Source organism: Cimex lectularius, unplaced genomic scaffold, assembly GCF_000648675.2.
Source record: "Cimex lectularius strain Harlan isolate CLEC.00 unplaced genomic scaffold, Clec_2.1 scaffold141, whole genome shotgun sequence".
Lineage (NCBI taxonomy): Eukaryota > Metazoa > Arthropoda > Insecta > Hemiptera > Cimicidae > Cimex > Cimex lectularius.
In genome coordinates this window covers 413,121-436,477 of record NW_019392838.1, presented here as the reverse complement: position 1 = coordinate 436,477, position 23,357 = coordinate 413,121, and the positions used below count along the sequence as shown (strand labels likewise).

General features: G+C 35.1%; 1 protein-coding gene across 4 annotated transcripts in view; it reads left to right on the top strand.

Moving 5' to 3' along the window:
* Positions 1-3,564: 3,564 nt before the first annotated feature.
* The window catches only part of LOC106672043 (muscle calcium channel subunit alpha-1), a 112,133-nt gene continuing 92,340 nt past the window's right edge, over positions 3,565-23,357 (top strand). For 3 of the 4 annotated variants that reach the window (XM_014403159.2, XM_014403141.2, XM_024228616.1), the window contains exon 1: positions 3,565-3,801. The gene's annotated coding sequence lies outside the window, so the exon portion shown is untranslated. The remainder of the gene's footprint in view (positions 3,802-23,357) is intronic. The other variant, XM_014403150.2, reaches the window with a different exon arrangement.

Sequence of the window (23,357 nt, the reverse complement as noted above, 5' to 3'; positions counted from 1 at the left end):
GGGTATTTGCACATGTTGCTTTCCTCGTAGAATACAAGACGGAAACATGTATATAATCATTCTACATATCTGTCTTAAACTATTTTTAATATATACTTGCGCGACCAATTACATAGATGTTTTGTTATGAAATTTTTATATTTTACTTGTATTTTAATATATTTCTATAGTTCATTATTGAGAAAAAATTCTTATATTCAATTATCACTTACAGGGGGAGGCTACGGACATCAAGGATTTTAATGAATTAGGAATGTTATTAGGTCAAAAATATTTGAAACCAATTCGCGTGTTCATGTCAAAAAACCATACAAAAAATTGGGTTCTTTAAATATATTGTTTTAACATGGGTTTCAAGTATTTCAAAATTATTATATATCAGAAGGTTTTTTCAAATTGCTTTTGCATACTCAACAGAGTTGCCACAATATTGGCCAACAGATAATAAAATACCTGATCTGCTAGATTTTTTTGTACCAAGGAAAGTCTCACATAATTATAGTAATGTTGAGGAAACTATTGATTTACGTTCTGATCAATGTCCAATCATAGTAATACTACATAGAGGGATGGTCAAAAAACCGAATAGTCAGAATATCTTAGACAATTAAACTACTGACTGGAATAGTTTTATATTTTAAATTTAAAATATAATCAGGCTAAACGTTAAATTAAAAAAAATGATTGCTTGATCGTGAAGCAAAAAACTTAAATAATTTCACACAAGATGCTTTGAAATAATACTACTATAGTGGTAAATGAATATCTATAAAGATCCCCGAAAAATGAGGGACTTGAACCATGAAAAACGAAAGCTAGCAGACGATGTGATTCCGTTGATAAAAAATTATCAAAAAACGCAAATTCTGATGATGGAATTGAAAAAAATAAGAAACTCGCAGAAAATTATATAATAAATTTAACAGCAGATAAATGGCTATATTGATAGAAAACAAGATGGGTGAGAGAAGAATAACTCACGGGCACGTTTTTGCCGGAATGCGACCGCGTAGATGTGCAAGGATAAAGTAACAGTCGAGCCCATTTTTTATTCTAGAAGGCCTAACATACGTTGGCAATATTTTGGCATAACGTCGGATATGTGTGTAGTCTTGGGGCACGGCAGACGCCGATGATCGTCGTTCCGGTACCTCAGGTCTTACGGACTTTTCAATCAAAGTAGTGTTTGTCACGATTGTGTGTGCTTGCGTTGTGACTGTGTTATTTATGTTAATTTATTGGAATGAGTGTAATTGTTAGCGTGAAAGGAAGGGGTTGTTTAACTTCGCCTCGAGGAATATCGAGTACCTTTTCTGGGGGGAGTGTTTCCCACTGGGGTCGCAATGTCATTTAACATTGAGGTTCTTTAGCATGCGGGGTTCCGCTGACGTGGAATCTCTAGCCATCCCCTAGATGAGACTATGCCTACGGTAAAGGCAGCCACCGACAAGCATCCGCCCCCACCCACCATTCGTCACGCATCCGAGGGACGCCGTCTGCGTAGTCATAGCTCCTCGGTGGCTATACGCTCCCGGCAATCCGATCCTTCCGATTCCCGCGAGGTCGGGAGGTAATTCGGAGGTCATTCATAACTACTACGGTTCACAGCCACGAATAAGACAGCCTCTTCTCTATGTCCTCGCTAGGGGTCTCACAACTCAACCCTGCGAGTCCTTACCCATGCAACTGGGCTTGAGCTTAGAACGAAAATACGCTGTCCCGCACTTCAGATGGTTATGCACCATCTCCCATCCGTGTACATAAATATATATAGACAGGATCTGGTACCCTAACCCGCGTGTACCTCTGTTACAGCACCCGCCGTTCGTGGCTAGCTTTCAAGCCAGCAACCCCCTTAACCCATCTCGAGGGACTAGGTAGGCGTAGTCTCAGCGTCCTCGCACTCTATACGTTTCTTTGGTCTTATCGTCCCAATGCATGCAGAGGCTGCTTAAGGCGACCATGCGTGCTAGGAAACACTAGCCAGCTTTTATTTAAGACAGTGCTTCACGGTCTCAAGGCTGCAACATTATTTTCTACCTGGAAACCCCCACCCCTTGCAACCAAGGGTTAGGAAGGGTCTGCTGGACTGTCCCCTGATTTGGATTGAGATCTCTGGGAGAGAGTGAATGTGACCAGACTTTTATGTTTATATCGGGTGATAGGATGCCGATGTCATAGGAGGAGCGAGTACTACCGACGCCTGCCCACCAAGTTTGCCCGTGACGGGGTGCCGTGGTTTGGTGGTTCCTGTCTGGGACGCATGGGCACTCGATAAGAAAGACTGCGTAACTACAAAAAATAAATTTTTTTATAGGTATTATCCTCGACCGAGTAAATTGCCCCTTTTTTATTAAGGAGCTTTAAATAGTGAAAAATGCTTTTGATTTTTGGGACAATTACCAACCTAGTTCGAAGTATTACCTCTGGCTACCAGATGAAACTTTTGGCTTTTTGACTCACAATCTATTTGACATTTATTCGAAGAGAATTTTGAGAGTTGATGAATTGGCACTCGAGGCAAAGTACCCAGGACTCCGAGTTCCCCACACTTAACACCGCTAGACTTTTCCTTTTGAGGGCCATTTAAAATCTATAGGCTACAAAATTCCGTTGATTGACATCGATGATCATAAGGAGAGAAATGTCACTACATTTCGGAAGCGGTAATTAAGAATGTGACGTCTATCGAAATTAAAAAACGATAGAAAAATGTGTTGAAAATAAGGAAAAACAATTTGAACATAACTTTAACACTGGCAGTCTGTTTTTCCTAATATTTCTCTTATCCATAGCCATGATTATTTTGCATATTCATTCTTCACTAAATAGGTAAATTAAGTTTCCTAGAATGGTATTTTTTTAAACCGACCGATTTGAAAGTGTTAATACCTAATAAAACTCTAATAACGTCTACGAAAATTAAGATATCGAACCCGGGATAATACGTACAATTCTTAAAATTGGTTTAATTTTGAAAAACGACGTGAACAAGGGAATCCTTTTAAAAAATGTTCCGTAGGGGGTACTTCACATCAAAAACAACGATGAAATTGTTGTTTCTGGAACGAATTAAACATCAAGTTAAGGGGCATCTCCATGGAATAACCTATATAATACAGTCCAGTGTTGTTTATTATTAATTTAGTTTTTTTTAAATAATTCTTTCAAAAAGACAAATACTAATTATTATATTTTGACGATCAGTATGGTCTATGAATTATACAAAAAGGATGCTGATTATTTAGATTGTATGCATATTTTTTAATTAAAGAAAATATCTGTTTTATCATCCTAAACACCACTGAGAAAGCGAGACAAAAATATTCCGTGCATGAATGGTTTTATCATATTAAAACTTTTGCATGCTAGGCTTATCCCCCCTTTTTATTATTGCATAATTGATGCATTTTTAATGGAGGTTGAAGATGAAAGGTTCTCATAAAAAGTCGTCAAACGTGTAATGGATAGTTCATCTTCAGCTTTGAAAAATATTTCCCATTGCCAAAAAATCGAGAAAAATCGTTACTTCACGACCACATTTCTTTGATATCATCATCAGTTTTGGAAAGTGTTCAGTGATACTGGAATATTTTGGTAACAGTCGCTAACAGTGAATCGTCCATTAAGCGAATTTGCCCATTATAGCAATTAACGTTGCCGTGATGCCCAGTGATTTGTCTGCTAGCAATCCCCTGCTATGCTGCAATGCTCAACTAACGACTATCTAACACATATTCTAAACATTTTCATTTTTCTCATTGTTATAGGCTCTCAAGAACGTATCGAATATAGCCGCAAGTGAGTAGTTTGTGTTAGTACATTGTGACGTTCCCCTGTTTTCTTCAGAAATATAACTTTTCCTGGAAAAAAATAATCATACATAATCCTACATTTTAAGGGTTAAATTACAACCAATTTGATGTGTTAAATGTTATTTTTAATCTAGTTGAAGTTAAATTTACTGAATTGTCAGAAATAGGTGTTCACGGATGAAAACCGATTTTCTGCTTGCTGTCGTTCGCGAATAAGCCAACCTCAATAAATTCACATCCGTTTTTTTCCCAGGCAGCACAAATCATCCCCTTCTTTTACAAGCTCCCCCCTTTTTTTCTTTTGTACCCCACGTTTGGTGCTTTTCCCCCCTTTATAACCGCAGAACCTTTACGCCATCTATGCTATAGAAACGTCTTGATTTATCCCAATCATACAGAATTGTGAAAAGTTCTACCAGCAGTTTGATTGTCAATTTTTTTTCTAAATATACGTTAGATACAAACTGTTGTATTGAAATTGAACATAATAATTATACTGATTGGGATTTTTAATACAAAGTACAGAAGAACCAACATTTGCAATCAACTGCCCGAATTCAGCATAATAGAAATAAAAATCTGGAAAGAACCTGTTAAACCGATGGCGAGAAGCCTTGCTGGAACTATCAGTATTTATGAGGATTGGTTTTAGGTTATGTTAGGTGGTCACAAGGCCTTCTTAAGCGGCGTGGAGGGTTGTTAGGATCGGACGTAATTTTGTACGATAGTGCGTGTAGTGAATGGAATCGGGTTCGGATCAGATGTCATCATCAATAACTTACTTTTACTGTCCAGACATCACATACTTACCCCAGAGTACTCGATATTTCTCGGAACGGGGTTAAACGACCCCTCCCTTTCACGCTAATAAATTACATTCATTCTAATAACCTAACTTAAACGCAACACCCGATACAAACGTAGAAGTCTGGTCACATTCACGCTCCCACAGTACTCGATATTTCTCGGAACGGGGTTAAACGACCCCTCCCTTTCACTCTAATAAATTACATTCATTCTAATAAATTGACATAAACACAACACCTGATACAAACGTAGAAGTCTGGTCACATTCAGAGAACTCGATATCCCCGGGGCGTGATTGAATCCACTCCATTCTTACTTACAATTACTTACTTTAATAATTAATAACTTAGCAAATTAATAATTTGCTTTTACGCACCAGATCACACACTCACCCCACAGTATCGATATTCTCCTCGGGGCGGAGTTATACTCCTTTAAACTCCTCCTTTCTTGCTAAAAAATTAATTCATTTCAATAAATTAACATAAAAATAACACAGACATTACACAAACACGAGGGCTCGGAAAATTTATTTTTCCATTTTTTGTGTTGAGTTTCTGAAAGAATTTCAATTTTTACGGATTGTGTAATTTAGCAATTAATTATAAATTAAATAAACAATCGTGTACAAAATGGTTGTTGCGCAAGGCGTATCAACTTATTTGTATCACCTTTGCTTTGCTCAAGAACGCTTTAACACAATACGATTAAAAAAAAAGTTAATTTTACTTTTCACATTTTTACGTTCCAATAGTAAAGCTGTATAAGCAAATATTATTATAAATTTGCTTATGTTAATTTATTAGATTAATAAATGATAGTAATAGCAGTCTAGGAATCGCTCACTGTGAGTGAAAAATTTGTCAGATGATAGTTTTTTAAACGTCAACATAAGCCAAACTTAATTGTAATAATTAAGTATAACGCTCGCCTATCTGCGCAGGCCTATACATATTTTCCTTTTCCGATTGTTCTCTCTTTCTCTTGTTCTTTTTGTATCTATCGATGTATCTATCTATCTTTCTCTCTCTCACTCACTCACTCACTCACTCACACTCTCTCACTCACTCACTCTCTCTCTCTCTCTCTCACTCACTCTCTCTCTCTCTCTCACTCACTCTATCTCTATCTCTATCTCACTCTCTATCTCACTCNCTCTCTCTCTCTCTCTCTCTCTCTCTATGTATCTATCTATCTATCTGTCTATCTGTCTACCTATCTATCTTTCTCTCTCTAACTAACTAATATATATCTTATCTTTCTCCGCATCAAAAGTTATGTAACTAAGGGCGTTGGTAGATATCTATGACGTTGATAGATATACTTTTGACAAACTTTGAGTTGAATCTGCTTGACTTCACCTCTCAGTTTCAGCCCCTCGCTGAATTTCAACTTTGACGCGTCAGATAAGAAAAGACGCCCGATCTCCCGCCCCCTTGTCCCGCTAAAACCGCGTCAACTTATTTAACCCGTCTGGGAAAGTTTCACTAACGGAGAAAACAATATCGTTTTATAACTATTCCGAGGTGTTGGAAATATTTAACATTAGAAAGTGTCTAATTGTTCGAGAGATTGCGGAATAATCAGGTTTTATGGCAGTCTTTAAGGTTGAGACTCTATAAACTGAACTATAACACAATTGACACTGACCTAATTAAGATAGCCTGGAGCCCGCGTCTTACAGAAACGTCATCCATCTGTTAATATCCGTCCAATTCGCACGGTTTGTGTTAGACACCCCCCCGTAACTTATCTTATTCCAGTTCAAGATTCACAATGCGATACAATCTAATTTCGTTTTACCACAGCCGGCATAAAACTAAATGAATAAAATCGACAAAACCAAAACACTGCAGGTCGAATTAACGTCAATGCAATTGTACTTTGCAACTCTTTGATAAAAAATGGAAATAATCCAGGATAATCAAGGACGTGACATTTAATATGATGTTACATCAAAGGTTGTGAAAATGTTTAAAAAAATGAAATCATAAAGATCAGTGACTAATTATTGTCAATGCATTTGAGACAGAGAAAAATAGAGAGAGACTGGACAGGGAGCGAGAGAGGGAGAGACAGACAGAGAGGCAGTGAGAGTGAATAAGTGTGAATTAAAGACTCTGTCTGTGTGTGTGTGTGTACGTGCGCGTGCGCGCGCGCGCGCGTATGTGTGTGTGTGTGTGTGTGTGTGTGTGTGTGTGTGTGTGTGTGTGTGTGTGTGTGTGTGTGTGTGTGTGTGTGTGTGTGTGTGTGTGTGTGTGTGTGAATAGCAGAGAAAATCAACACTCTTAAAAAGTAGAAAGAGGGAGAAGAGAGAATGGAGGAGGTATAGACAAATAGGGAGTGAGTGAGACAGAAAGAGAGAGAAGGTAGTGGTTTAAATTGGTAGATGTGTACATACATCAATAGATACAGAGAGAGAGAGAGAGAGAGAGAGAGAGAGAGAGAGAGAGAGAGAGATGCAGATAAGCTGAGCGTGGAAAGAGGAAGTTTGTTATTTTTATTTAAATTTAAACCTTTTTGTCGAAGAGAACGAAGAGAAAGAGAGAAGGAAAGAGCTAGGTACGGAGAGATAGGCAGAGAGGTAGACAGATAGAGAGAGAACGAGGGAGATACAAACAGACACAGACATGGATAGGTACATAGAGTGAGAGCGTAAGATAAATAAGAAATATATATATATATATATATATATATATATAGAGAGAGAGAGAGAGAGAGAGAGAGAATAAGTGAAAGAAAGAAGAAAACTTGATTTAGAATAATAATTCAGATCAAACAATAGAGGGGATAAAGAGACTCTGGGAATAAAAGGTTAATGCGAAATAAAGAATGGAATTTTTGAGAATGAGAGAAAGGCGAAGAACAAGAGTAAGAAAAATGGAAGAAGGTACAGAGGATGGGGAATTGGTAAATATTAGGAGAAAGAAAAGGAAAACAAGGCAGGCTACCAGAATTCAAGGATGAGTGAGTAAAAGCGAAAGGGGGAGAGAGAGAGGGAGAGAGCGACATAAATGTGTACGAACCAAGAGAAAGGCCGGAGAAGGAGTGAGAAAGAGAGACGACCGTCAGACGGAAAGAGAGACAAAAAGAAAAAGGAAACGACAACAGGCTGAACTTGGGAAAGAGAAAACTTTAACTTCTTGTTCAAATTTAACCCTTTGGCAGAAAGAGAAAACGAGGGAGAGACAGGAAGGAGACGGAGATATAGAAAATGAGAGAGAAGAGTAGAAATGTATTATCATAATGAAACCACTATGTGGTAGATCGTGTGTGGAAGATAGATCGTAAGGTTTGACAGTGAAGAGTTAGCAAGAGATTGAGATGAGTGTGAGATGAATAAGCGAGCTTATGTGCGATCCGTTGGCGAGGTATAAAGATTACTCGGGATTTACGGTTTATTAATAGGGTTTGCATAGAAGCATCCGATAAACAATGTACAGATACGTTCTGAAACTGAGCTTAGTCCTCGAAAACAATTTCTCCATCTTGTTTCACATGTTACATCAGCTAAAATTTTCCGTCCTATTTGTAAATGACGTAAATCCTATTACGAACTCGATTTTGTTGTCCGATTATGGCAGTTATCTTTAAGTTAAAATCTAACCATAGAACACAGAAAACAAAACCAAAATACAAAAGCAAATGGTTCAGGAAATGTGAAAATGAATTTTTTCCATACTGTACAGTTCAAGAAAGGAGAACGGCAGTTTTTTAACGATTTTCCGTGAATAATAGTACTATTATACATGGTTTATGATAAATATCTTTTTTAAATAAATCAACCTTTTATTTCTATGTATTGAAGACCTCTGAATTTATCAAAAAGAAAATGTTTGGAATAATTTTAATTTAGAAAAATCTTACTTATTGTCAGTTCTGATGGATAAAGAAATGTTTGCCATTACGTCACTGTGATTTAACCAGATAAAACCTAAACTTGTTTTGGAGGTTTCTAAGGGCGAGCTATATTTCTTCTCTTCCAGTAAGAAACGAGGACGACAGCCGTATATCCTTCAGGCTAAAGACATTATAGCTAATTTCTAAGTCGGATAACAATTTTCTTGCTTCTCCGAGGCCGGAATATTCGTGGTTTCTTGTCTCCCAATGTCGTCACAGTAATTAATGGAGAGGGCGTCGGTTTTCAGCTGGCTAAAATTCATTATGAGCGAGTCCTGGAGGACTTAAATGTCTGATTCTTCCTTAATTAGTCGTCGAACTGGAAAAATGAACGTTCATCTTAGCTGCTCTTTTAAGGGAAAAGGGTTTCACAAAATAATTAAACACTCGAATCGTGCAGTTTTCATCTCATTTTATAACTTTGACGATTTTTAAAAGTTTTTTCTTAAACCTTAATATTCATCAATTTACCTAACAAAAAGCAAGACAGAAATAAATCATTATTTCATTTTTTTTAAACCAATCAGACTTTTGTGCAACCAATCATATTTTAAAAATAATAATCCGACAACTGGAAGTATTTAAAAAAAAATTAAAGTATGCTTTCATAGCTTAAGAAGAAGCTTTAGAAGTGTCAATAGTTTGGTCATTTTCAGATTTTTTTTTTACTTTTTTTCTTTTTAAAATATTTTTTGAACTCTGCGAATTTCATGGAAATTGAAAACTATTTTTTTATTTGGTAATTATTTTGTTTTTTTAGACCATACATCACTATATTAAATCCAACGTTCAGCTTTGGAACTGCGGTAGCCGACTGGCTAGCATTATAGACTCCCGGGCGTTGTTCACGCGGTCGTTGGTTCGATTCCCACAGTCGCACACCGTACAATTTTCTTTCACGCATTCTTACCAAAAATATTCGTTATACGAATATACAACAGTGCCCTGGTTAATACGCTAAGTCACATTTTAAAAAAAGCCTGTTTTTGTTCTTGATATCCGTACTTGTTTAGCACCCTCCGCCTTTTTTTATTTGCTCCAATTTCAATTTTTGGAAGCTTCAGAACAGAATTTACCGTTTGATTGTGAGAAAATTTAGGATCCAAAAAAGAAAAATGGTACAGTAGTTGAATGTAACTTTCGAATACAAAACCGGCAAAAATTTCTATAAGCTTCTTGCGAGGTTTTACCGTGATAATCTATAGTTAATTAGTGTCTATAAGTATCAAACAGATCCCATAATTTGAATTGAATTTTGCGCGAGGCTTACTTTTGCTCCCCCCCTTGAAAAAAAGATGTTATCATATATATCATAAAAATGAACCTTTCTCTTAATATTATCAATTAATTGATAATAAATTTTAATAGCCAGTAAACGGATGATTTAAAATAGTAATAACTAAGGGATTGTAAAAAAATAATGAATGATTTATTAAAAAATTTTGATGTTAGAAAATAATCAATATTTTACCAAACTTAAAATTCTTGTCAAATTAAAATTACTTACTTTAGGAAAATTTTGTCAGCCATAATTAAACGTCACACAATCACAAAGATGCTTAGGAAATTTTATGCAGATAATTAAATCTGTTGCTAAAATATTTTACTTGCTAAGTTTTTTAGTATTTAGCCTCCGTGAAGTGATATTATTTCGTTGTATAGTCATTTTATCTTCAACGGGACACCCGGGATACTAAACCCGCATGACTTGTGAGTAGTGCAGAAGTGTTGGTCTCGCCTTAGGGCAAATTAACACTAATATAAATTAAATCAACCATCTCATTAATTACTCGTTTCTATGAAAATAATTCAAAATATTTTGAAAAAGAACAACATAAAACCATAAACATTAATAATTAATGCTGCAGGTTAAAAACTGCACAATGTGTGAAAATTGTTTTGGGTGATTTCTTCCTATCTTTCCTTGATTCCTGCATTAACTAGAGAAGTTCCAAGCGGGCTTATTTTTTGTTTGAAGTTGCAGTGTACATGTTTGTATTTTTATATTACTGCTTTGGATCTTAACTAATCAGGAAATGAAATTATCGATGCTGTATTAATTGTTGGTATGTGGAATGGAAATGATTAAGAATTGTTTCAATATGATGATATCGATATGGCCCGATACTCAAAATGGCTAACTGATGAAATACTTCTGTAGACCAACCCAAGGAAGATAGTTAGACCAAAATGAATAGTAACGGCCAATTTACATGTTTACACCGCTGGCTGCAGATCTCAGGAATATTACCCATAATAATATTAAACAAATATTCAGGTCGGCTTGTATTTCGCCAAGTATACAAAAATTCTGATGATAAAAGCAAAACATCAAAGTTGTGCCGATTAAGACTCAGAGTCAGGATCGAATTGGGGTTACATCAATAAAGTTGTTATCTCCGAGGAAGCTATTTTTGATAACGATGTATCATTAAATCGCCACAATAGCTTTTACCTATCGATTGTTAACCCAAACCGATGCTTTAAGGTTGATTATAAACATCGGTAGAATTTGAAACAGAAAATCGTATTAATTTCCTGGAGACGTAAAACGCTATAATTTTCTTGGAATATAAATTATGAAAAAATAAAATATTACGATAGTTGAATAATAAAAAATAATGTATAGTTTATGAAAAAAACATAAAATTCTTGTCAAATTAAAATTACTAACTTTATGCAAATTTTCTTAGCCATAATTAAATGTCACTCATTCACGACGGTGTATAGAAAATTTTATTCAAATTAATTAAATCAATGAAAAAAATTTCTCCTATATACACTGATATAGAAAATTGACGCCATAAATTTTAATGTATTTAAGTATATTTTACTTGCATTTATTAATTGCAAATATATTTTGCATACCAAAAATAGGTTTGGATGAAAAATAAGACGTTTAAAAATAAAATGTTTATTGCATAATTCTAAAAGCAATAATTATTGGGTAAAGAACAAAAAATCAAAAAGGAATAAAAATGTTTTAAAAAAACTTTTTTTCGCCTTTAATACCGAGCATTTCCACCTCTTGCACGTTAAACGCCTTTGCATTCCTTGGAAAAGATTCCAGATAAAATCCTGAGGAATTCTTTCCCATTCATCAAGAACAGCCGTTTCCAACACTTCTAGGGCGTTAGGACCTGATTTTCACCGTCATACTCATCGTTTAAGTTGGTCCCAAATATGTACGATTGGGTTCAATTCTGTACTTCGAGCTGGCCACACTAATCACTCAATTCCAACCTCATTCAGGTAGTCATCGACAATTTGTGCTCTGTGGGCCTGTTATTATCTTGCATTAGAAAGAATCTCTCAATGATGTTGGCGGGGGAGGGAATGGCAGTGCATGTTCTTCGATTATATCTCGTAAGTGCCTCTGTAATGTTAGAGAGCACCTTGCACGAAAACCAATTCAGTGCGCGCGCCCAAGGAAATGACACCCCAGAATATCAATGACGCACCGTGGAATGCCAACTGAGAAATCATACAGCATGGGGCGTACCTTTCTCTTGAGTTTCTTCGAGAAATTATACCCATCTGAAGATTTGAGGCCAAATCTCATCTCATCCGTAAAGAGAACACGTCCCCAATCTTCCAATGTCCAATTCACCATATGTTCTCGTGCGTACTGAAGCGTCGTGATTTTCTGAGCTGTGATAAGAAGTGATTCATGAGCAGGGTGCCGGGCCCTGAGGTAATTTTCGTTGATCCTCCTTCTTACAGTCTTAAAAGAATCGAAACATTTCAGACTTGTATTATCAGATTTCTTATCTCATTTTCCGTAATGCTGCGGTTTCGTAGAGCCCGATGATGGATAAATTTATCGTCTCTCTGGTCTGTAGACCTAGTTCGACCCTGTCCTTACCTTCTATGTCAATCCCTGTTACCCTGAAGCGCCGCGGAACCCTTCCTATTGTAGAGTGATTTACATTCAGTCTCCTGCCGACTTCGGCCTGGCTGTATCCTTCCTCTTATGATGTTATGACCCTGACACTGTCATACTCACTCAAATGCCTGACTGGATCCATTGAAAAAGGTTTAAAAATAAAAATAATATCCAATGAAATCAATGAAGGAAAAAGCGATCTTTAGCCGTTTCAGAATGAAAGGCCCTAATGCTACTTTTTGAACAAATGGGATAAATCAGTACAAAAGTAAATGAAGGAAGTAAACAAAGCATATTAACAGTTATTAAATTGTTTATCGTTTAAACAATATAAGATGTGCCCACAATTTAATTTGAAAACGGGTAATATATTTTATCGGCAATGTGAGTATGTAATGCCAGTCTCTACGCAATGGCAAATGAAAAATACTCCCATCAGACCTTAAATTGGTAATTGGAAATTTTTGGGGTTTATAACAAAGTTTGGTTGTACGCTGGATGTTACTTTTAGACTTGCGACATTTGTTCGAACAATACGTTAACCAATTTATCGTACAAATCATTTAAGCCAATTAAACCACGGTCAAATAGAGTCACGTCATCCTCAACATCAAACTTCGCTGTTACGTATTTTCCTCCGCACTTCTGTAACTGCTAGCATCACATCAATCGATTAGATCAGTTCTTATTCTTATAGAAACCACTCCCGAATCCCCATCAAGTGGCTTAAGAGGACCTTGCGACCTTTTTATCCTCGATTAGTCCTTGAAGAAAGAAGAGCAATAGTTGCATTAAACATTTGATCTTATCCTTTTGTAAATATCTTGTGACACAATGAAAATATGACGCAGACTGTAATGAATATATATATAATCCAATCTTGTTGGTTGACTTCAGTGTAGGTTTTTATGAAATTGGCTCATCACCCCGTAGCCCCAAAAGGAAGTCCCATAATGTGTTGAACAGTAAACCAGCAAGTAAACAGTGGTTTAATAACATGTAGCAACCCCGTTATTGTTATATAATATACAAGAGGAGATCAATTAAGACCAAAGTGTTGCCAAAGTTTATCCCCCGTGGGCCAATTAAGCCAACTTCAAAATTCATTAAATCGTTCTTTCGTGTACGAAAAATTATTAACAGTTTAATTGTAAAATTTAAACATGAACATTTTCATTAGCCTTTATAACAGGTGTATAGAATCTGATATATGACAAGGCCGGATCGATGTTACAGCATAAGACGACCGAGGCGTATTCCCGTGAAGTTTGACGTGGCAAAGATAGCCGACGAGAACCCGTCCAAGTTGTTGGATCGTTGGAGGGTGAAGACGATAAGCTGACGTTTTTGCCCTTCTTGCCAATTACGCTTTTTCACGGTTTGTTTGATATATTACGCTTTCTTCTTTGAAACGGAGAGAGAAAAAAAAATTCTCGCCTCGTCTTCCTTGAAAGAATGCTGCAATGATGGCCTAATTTGCCTCCAAACTTTTGTTTTTTTAACCGCTTATTACTTCCAACTGTGGTAGTTCTATGCAAATCCCCCTTATTTCATGGTGGTGCTCAGATTTTAAAAACCAAACTCGTTATATATTTGGTTTAAATGTTCAATTCCGTTGATTTTTTGTTCACACACATTTTTATACATTAATTAGGAAACAGTCAGCCTTTTGGTTCCTCTTGTGTTACTCCTAACGTTGTAAATTTTACGACTAGAAAATTTAAAATTTGATTATTTTCTATATAAACAAGGCGTTACTGCATTACTTCGCATAACATCTCATTATAACGCACTGCAATGGAACCCACTACATCACATAGTTTCACATTACATAGCAGTGAATCGCATATCATTGCTGCAATAGCGTCGCATTGCAATGTATGGCGTTGCTTCGTGTAACATCATGCTGCATCACATAACACTTTATAGTCTCGCATTGCACCGCATAACATCTCATTATAACGCACTGCAATGGAACCCACTACATCACATAGCAGTGAATAGCATAGCATTGCATTACATCTCATTGTATTACATCACATCGCATAGCATCGCGCTGCATCACATAACACTTTATAGTCTCACATTGCACCGCATAACATTGCATAACACCGAATTATACATCATGACAATGCATTGAATCGCATTAGCTTGCATAGCGTACATCGTATTGCATCCCGCAACCTTCCATTGCATAACATTATATCGCATAACATCGCAAGACATTACATCGCATAGCATCGCACTGCATCACATAACAATTTATAGTCTCGCATTGTATCGCATAACATTGCATAACACCGAATTTTGAATGTACCGCCATGCCCCTNTACCAACACGTTGGGAGAAATGTATTGAGAGTATGGGAAATTATTTTGATTAAAGAACATTGCTTTAAAGTAACTAGTTTCTTTTTTTTTGTTTAATACCAAAATCCTGCATTATTTTCCGGACAACCCAATATATCAAAAAAAGTTACCTGATCATTAAATTAAATTAATGTAGTCAGGTTCATAAGAAAACCTCTGGGACCTTGTTTTCGGTTCTCCGAATTCAGGGTTGGGCCCAAAAAAGAAGAGACACGCTTACAAAATTACATCATGACAATGTATTAGCTTGCATAGCTTCGAATTGCATAGCGTACATCGTATTGCTTCCCGCAACCTACCATTGCATAACATCGTATCGCATAACATCGCAAGAGCATAGTATAGCATTATATCTCATTGTATCGCATTACATCGCATAGCATCACAGTGGATCGCATAACATCGCATTGAACCACAAAGCATCGCAATTTTAGTCTTTCACAAGAGTAGTCGCGGTGTTCACTACTTTTGGACGAGCTTTTTTTTCTTTTGCTTTTAAGTAACGTATAAACAAATGCTTTACACAATTTATTGCTTGTATTTAGACTATAACGAGGCAAGTATGAAACCCGATCGTGTAAATTGTATTGTGCCCCATCAACCAGCCAATTTTCCACGAGATTCTTAAAAGTATTTTATTGTTATTTTTCTGCCGCTTGATTGAAAAATCTTGCCAGTTATGATATAAACTCGTTGATAGGAATCGGTCAAATTGTAGTCTATTTTAAATACATCATCCGGGCGTGATAATTTAATTGATTTTTTTTTCCGTGTACGTTGTTATTGCTATATTTTTTTTTTCAGAATTGTACGGTCAGTACGAACAGAAATACGTTTAAGGAGTTGATTGTGGAAGTCTTTGTTACTGAAGTTTTCTATGGGCTTTAAATAAGTAATTTACAGTGTCATTTTATTACATAAGCTCCGGGCTTTCTTACGTGACTTTACATAATCTTCGCCTCTAGGGAGAACAATGGCGTCCTTAATGATGAAAGTGTGCCCGTCGTAAAACGCCGTTACAATATGACTTTTTTCTCGTTAAACTTCTGTTTGCCAAATTTGAAAGTACGATTTATGTGAGGAATAAAAATTCAAAAACAATAAATGGATAAAATTTATGCAGTTGAAACGCCTGATGATAACTGTACGGTGGTGGAATAAAGTGGTGGATTTTACGGATTGGAAAACTCTGCGGTCATGTAGTATTTTGGGTTGTTTTTATCGTCCGTTCTATTCTTTTGAGTCTAATGTGGGGGGGGGGGGTTCAAGTAAGCCTTTTTTTCGATATAAATACCCAAATTGCTGGTGACATTGTTTAATGGAAGAGTAACGAATATTTTAGTAGAATGAATGAAAAAGGATTCAACTAAGTGTTTTATCAGATTTGGATTAGTCCTTTAGTTTTAAGTCTGATCCTCAATTTCTCAATTCCAAACAGGTCCTGGAGGTTTCAGAAAGTCTGGTTTGCTGAAAGGATGGAAGTATCGTCTGCATATCTGAGGAATACTGCATCGAAATTATTATCTCTGCGTTATGCTGAATAAAGAAGGGAAACAAGGAAGGTGCCTTGCGGGACACCCGTTTCTTTGGCATAGTGAATGAGAAAGACGGATGTTCCGAACCGCAGTTACAAGTACCTCGATTTAGGATGAAGTAATAAATGAATCGAATTATGCTTTGACTTTTCTGCAAGCCTCCCACATCATCGTTAGTAGGACTATTTTTATATGATTAGCATAATGAAAGTTAATCGAATTGGTCGTATGGAGTTTACATTCGCATAATTTTTTTTTTCTTATTTCAGAATATATATAGACTCGGATGATTTTACTTGATTCTACTACTTATTGTACTTTTTGCCTCTATAGATCGGAATGCTCTATTTTTTAAAATAATCTAGGTGTATTCTATAACTTCATCAGGCCGTTGCAAGGACATTACAAAATCTACAATCTGGGATGATAAGTACCTTTCGGAATGGCCCCGCTTTTTATTTGTTTATAGAGGACCTATCGAAGTTTTTAGGAGATGAAGTTAGAATCAGAAAATTAAACTGTTAATGTATGCTGACGATGTGGTACTGCTGGCAGACTCTTCTTTGTTGTTAAAAAACTTGATAGAAGATTTAGAATTTAGAAATGCATTGTGACTACTGTAAACATACCGTTAATATGGCTAAATAAAAAAATTATAATATTTAAATACAATAAATATAATTTACGACCAAACGAAAGATGGATGAAAAAGTAAAACTTAAAAATTAAATTTTAAAAATAGTTAAAACAAATTAATATTTATGGGTTTCATTGACATTTCAGTTAAATTTCACGATACATTTGTTGGAAAAAATAAAACTAGCCAATTTTTAATGGCCTTATGAACTCCCATATTAGCCAGAGAACGTAGTTGATTGTTTCAACATATATGTACTGGGAGGGGAAGAAGGGTAGCGTGACAAAAGGGCCATGGGCGACGATGGGAATCGAACCCACGACGCGGGGTCTACGAGCTGAGCCTACCAGCTGAACACTCGCCTATCGCGGTCCCTAAATTAGGCTTTAATAGAACTTTTGGAAAATTCTTTTTTAGTTTTGTGTCTGTGGAAGGTGTTTCAGGCGGTCGCTTGTTCACGACATTTGAAAATGGCAAAAAGAGGGAAAATTCGAACGGTTGTAGGTTAAGATGGAGAGTTGGTGTCCGAGAGGATCGAAGTCACGATAACTGAAGTGGTAGAGCAGCGGCGTATTTAGCCGAAGGTCGTCGTGGGTTCGAATCCCGCTCGTGACAATGACTTTTTTTATCTCAACCAAGACCTTACATAGAAAGAATGATAATAATAATAATAATAATAATAATTATTATTATTATAATATTACACGCAGATTTATCGATGCGTAACGTTGTTACGTAGTGTTCAAATGGAAAAATAAGTACGGTTGAAAATAAAGAGACGTTATAACAGCTGTATACAAGCGTTTATTGAACAGTTTTGCCATGTCCGACAGGTATGGATTTTTTCTTTTTTGTTTTTCACCAGGAGGAATTGATTAAAAGTAGCCCGGAAGTCATATGCAGGATGCGTTTGACATTCTGAGATAACCATTCCCAAAGTCCGTAAGCTGAAAACTCGTTATTTTCCATCTGACGAAATCCTTTGCCTTCATATTTCAATATTAAATTGGACGTAATCATAAACCGAGATGACACCTCAAGTACAAAATTAACATATTACAAATCTGATTTTAAAAAAATTAACCCTTTTAATTTAACATTCTCTTTTAACTTGTAGAGTGAGGCTTGACGAACTAATTAGCCATTTATTTTTAAAAACCGTTTGTATTTGGAAAAAATTTTAACGTTTCGCAAACGTTCCACATCATCGAAGGCAAACAAAAAAAGCCCGTATAATTAATTGACAGTATGGTAAAATACATTTTATAAATAAGAAAAGTCTAGTTTGTTTAAAGGAGAGATAAAGCAACAGCTTGCCCCTGTCAAGCAAGTGAGTATGTAGAAATATAGCTCCATAAACCGTAAACGTGTAATATTAAGTTGTACTTAGAATAGGGAAAAGATATTTTATCAGATTTCTCCTTCGGACTTGGTAGAATTCATAGAAACAACCTCACGTTTCCATGTTTTTTGTTGGTTTCTAAAAATTTGGCAACATAGGCGGATTGTTTCAATATCTACGAATCTGCTAGGTACTTTTTCTAAACTAGCAGGGCATCTAAAATAAGACTAGGGTGATGTAAAGTCAGTCATATTTTCCAATTTCGCTTGGATTTTAATAAAGGACTTTCTGACAGTATGCTTGGCTAAATCGGTTAAAATATTGTCCAAAACCATTTATGAAAAAAAAATTCGGCCTCCGATTTTTTTCAAAAACTATATACATAAATGGATATAACTTCAAAATTACTACACCGATACACTGGAAGCTTTACAGGGGTTAGAACATTATAAAGACATAAACTTGGTTGTAATTAAAGAAATGAAATAAAAGGTTTAGAGAGTGTTTGTCGAATTCATCTTTACTTTTCTCATTCATAATGGCAAAAAACCAAAACCTCGTTGAGACAGGATAAAGGAAGAAACGTTCAGCTTTCCAATAGTTGGAATGACATTGAATTTGAGTGTAACTAAGAGGAGTTAAGAATTTTGAAGTGGAACACTGGAATTAGGAGAGAGAAAAACTGTCCTTTTTTTTATCTTTTTGGATATTTTTATTGGCATAAACATTCCTATGTAAGGGTTTTAGAGTTAATATTCGTTTTCTTCAATAAAAAACAATAAAAATTTAAATAAAAATATTATATTAAAATAATGTTACACTCTAGAAAGGTTTATTTTAAATGATTGACCTGGGTTCGACGATGTGTAAAAAAATGATAAATAACAACGGAACGTAAAAAATCGTCACAACTTATATTTTTATTTATTTGTGTAGCGTTCATTAAATCCAAATACGTGCGCGAATGTGCGACCTATGTTTAGTGTAAATCACATTTATAATATAAAAAAAACACAAAACATTGGAATTGTATAATGAAAATTGATTAGACAGATATTATTTTAAAGTTGGCTATTTTTACTTTTTGATTATTTTTAAAATAAATTTCACCTCTCGTAAAAATATGAACAGATTGCTCGAAGTAATATAATTGCTAAGAGATTAAAAAAATTAAAATTCTGTTAAAAATGTGTATTTTATGTTTTGACTGAGAAATTTAATCGATGCTTCTGCCACTCACAGTACCTTTATTCCAGTAATAGAGTAAGATAAAACATAAAAAGAGAGATAAAAATAAGGATAAAATAATAAAACAATAAATAAAAATTAAGTCTTTTAATGAATCAACACATTTTCGTCTGTCACTAAAAACCGTGATTTGTAACAGGTGGGAGGAGTTATGACAGTGGACAAAATTGTAAAAAATTAAAACAAAAAGCTTAGAAGGTGTATAAGACAAAATAAATGAAAGAAAAAAGTCAAAATAATGAAAAGAGAAAAACCATAATAAAATAAATTAAAAAAAAAAGATAAAATAAAGAATACAGTAATTACCATATGATGCCAAATATACCAGCAAGAAAGTGCAAATTATAAATTTAAAATTCTTACAGTAACACATTTTCTTGAAATCATAATGAGAATTAAATTTGTTAAAATTAATTTTATTATGTTAACAAAATTGTTAAAAATTAAATCAAAAAGCTTAGGTGTATAAGACAAAAAAATGAAAGAAAAAAGTCAAAATAATGAAAAGAGAAAAACCATAATAAAATAAATTTAAAACAAAAAAATAAAATAAAGAATACAGTAATTACCATATGATGCCAAATATACCACCAAGAAAGTGCAAATTATAAATTTAAAATTCTTACAGAAACACATTTTCTTGAAATCATAATGAGAATTAAATTTGTTAAAATTAATTTTATTATGTTGACAAAATTGTTAAAAATTAAAACAAAAAGCTTAGAAGGTGNGTGTGTGTGTGTGTGTGTGTGTGTGTGTGTGTGTGTGTGTGTGTGTGTGTGTAGTTTAACCGTTCAACGTTTTTTATGAGGAATAAACAAAAATTACTTGTTTAAGCGATAAAATAACATAAATAATAAATATTCGAGTTATTCTTCGTAAAGTGCCTTGCGTATCCCTGCGCAGGCGTCTGTCGTATATTTTCGTTCGTATATTTCTATAAAAAGAAGCGTTTTTAAGAGGTTGGTAGTCTTTTAACCCTGTCGTCCGGAAAATGTCACGTATCCGATATAATTTTTTGCCGACCTATTCCTCTTTTTCCTCCTTCGATTTCCCGCCGAGTAAAGAGGGATGAGATGTGGGAATGATACCATTACCAACGTATAATGCGTCTTTGATAGGATGTTTTATTTTTATTGGGAGTGGTTCTCAGTCGACCGAACACTTAGATGAACATTTTCACTTCATATGTGATCTACGGTCACATGATCTCGGTTGTAATTTTTTTTACACTTAAGTTACCTATCCATTAATTATGGATTCTAAAGTTTGTTCGCTAAAGAGAGGATACGACAATCAATTTGTTTCTATATTTCTATATTGTGTTAGCAATAATATTTTATTGATTTTTTGCCCGTTCCACACTAACAATAAGGGACCGGATTGCGCTTGAATGTTTTCTTTATTTACCCAAAGCAAACAGGATAAATGCTACAAATGTTTATGTCGATGTAGGACAAAACTCTACGTCTCAACCACAATACAGTCTAAATAACAAGATTACAAGAAAATAATTGAAACGTGTGAATGGTGGAAGCTTCTCTACATATTTATGAAAGGTATTGGTTTTGATGAAAAGTCGGTGTCATAAGCGAGATTCGAACCCACGACCTTCGGCGAAATACTCCGCTGCTCTACCATTTGAGCTATCGTGACTTCGATCCGCTCGGACACTAACCTTCCATCTCTACCTCATCGTCGAAGTTTCCCTCCTTTTTGCTATTTTTCAAAGTCACTCTCAAGTGGTAGAGCAGCGGCGTATTTAGCCGAAGGTCGTGGGTTCGAATCCCGCACGTGACACTAACTTTTTCATTTCAACCAATACATTTCATAAATATGAATTAATTGAAAAAAATTAATTGGTCAATCGGACCACGAACTGTAATGGACTTCTCTGCACATTTTATCCTACGCTCCTGATTGGATAAAAATAGATTTATTTACCCTCGGCAATGTAAAACCTTTCAATACCTCTACTCTTGTCACAATGGGTTCAATCCGATAGGTAAATAAAAAAAAGAGAATTATAGTCAAAACTCACGGTAGAACAGATATTTAGTCTACTTTTTATTCGAAAAGGTGTCGAGTGGTTTTCCAGAAGTCAAGCCGGTTTTTGTTGACAACATCGGAACCCTCATGAATATAGACTTACTTGCCCTGAAAGCCATTGAACTTCCACTGGCAGAAGATCGGCCCAAAATAAAACGAGAGAAGTATCCCGGCTCTAGTGGCTTATGAAAAATGAAAATGCGATCCTCTTTTATTTAAAACTAAAAACAAAAAGTTTCTTGATTGACGATTTTATGAAACAATACCGCCATCAATAATTATGAGCATACATGCGACAAACTTAATTTCAAAGACAAAATACGATAGCTAGTAAGAATCAATATATCAATATACATTTCATCATAGGCATGAAAACAAATTATTGAAATTTATCTTTCGTTGTTGTCCACTAAGTAATTATAAATCAAATATGTATTTAAAAATACATTTTTTTACAACAATAAAGTGCTAGTGAAACTATATAGATAGATAAATTTAATAAAAGATACGTGACTACATTTAGACATCGACAGAAAAGAGAGAGAGAGAGTATACGAGGGAGAAAGTTAGAGAAAGAAAGGGAAAATCAAAAAGAGAAAGCATGAGAACGGTATGGAGAAAGAGAGAGAGAGAGAGAGATGAAGTTGAAAAGTGTAAAAGAGAGAGAAAAAATGGAGAGAGAATGAGAAAGAAAAAGGGAGATTGTAAAAGAAAGAGGGAGAGAGATGACAAAGATAGAGGGAGAGAGATGACAAAGATAGAGGGAGAGTGTAAAAGAGACAATGAGAGAAAAAGAGAAAGAATGAGACAGGAAGAGAATAAAGAAAGAAGGGGAGAAAATTGGAAAGGAAGAGAGAGAGTGTAAAAGAGAAAGAGAAAGCGAAAGAAAGAAAGAGAGAGAGAGAAACAAAGGTAGAGTGAAGAAGAAAAAGAGAAAGAAAGGGTGGGAGAGCGTGTGATGAAGGTATGAAGAAGGAAAAAAGTTGTAAGAAAGAAAATGTGACATGGAGGGTGTAAGTAAGAACAGATAGACAGATAAGAAGTGAGACAGTGTGAGAGAGAGAAAGAGGGAGTAAGAAAGAATGAAATGGTAGAATAAATGAGATAATTCGTTAATAGGGTGGTAACTGTTTTTGTGCGAATGGATAGTTGTTTTTTTTTTATTGTTTTTGAACTGCACATTGAGATTTTGAGTCGACTTGCTTTTCCTGAAAAATCTGTGCCTGCTGGTTAATCATCAAACTTCAAAATTTTACCGTAATTCGGCAATTTTTCAAGATCGTTTAGTTGCTGAGCTAGAAGCGACTAAGTTACCATTTTCACAAAATCTATTTTTTTTTTTCAATCATTTTTTCTATTATTTTTCTCAGTATACGACGAAATCACGAACTCGTGGGTAAGGTTTTTTTTAAAATAACCAATCGTTTATTCGGGGCAATAATATAAAATTGTGACAAATTTTACACTTTTTTTTGTGGAAAATATTTCTTCGCTCCTGGGCAGTTTTTGTTAAATGAATCCTGGTTATAATTCGTTAGCCACTATTGTTCTACAAATAAAAGAAATCCGATCAATATATCGAAGCGTTTTGGAGAAAGGTGAAAAAATACAACTTTTCTTGAGTTTTGCTTTCTAATCGACCTAGAATTTTTCACTTTGCTGGCCAAATTACGCCATAATAACGTTACATCCCAATCTCCCTCCAGTCGAGAGTTGTTTGAACTTGATTCCTTTGTTTGGGATGGCAAGTTTTGACAAAGAATGTCGTT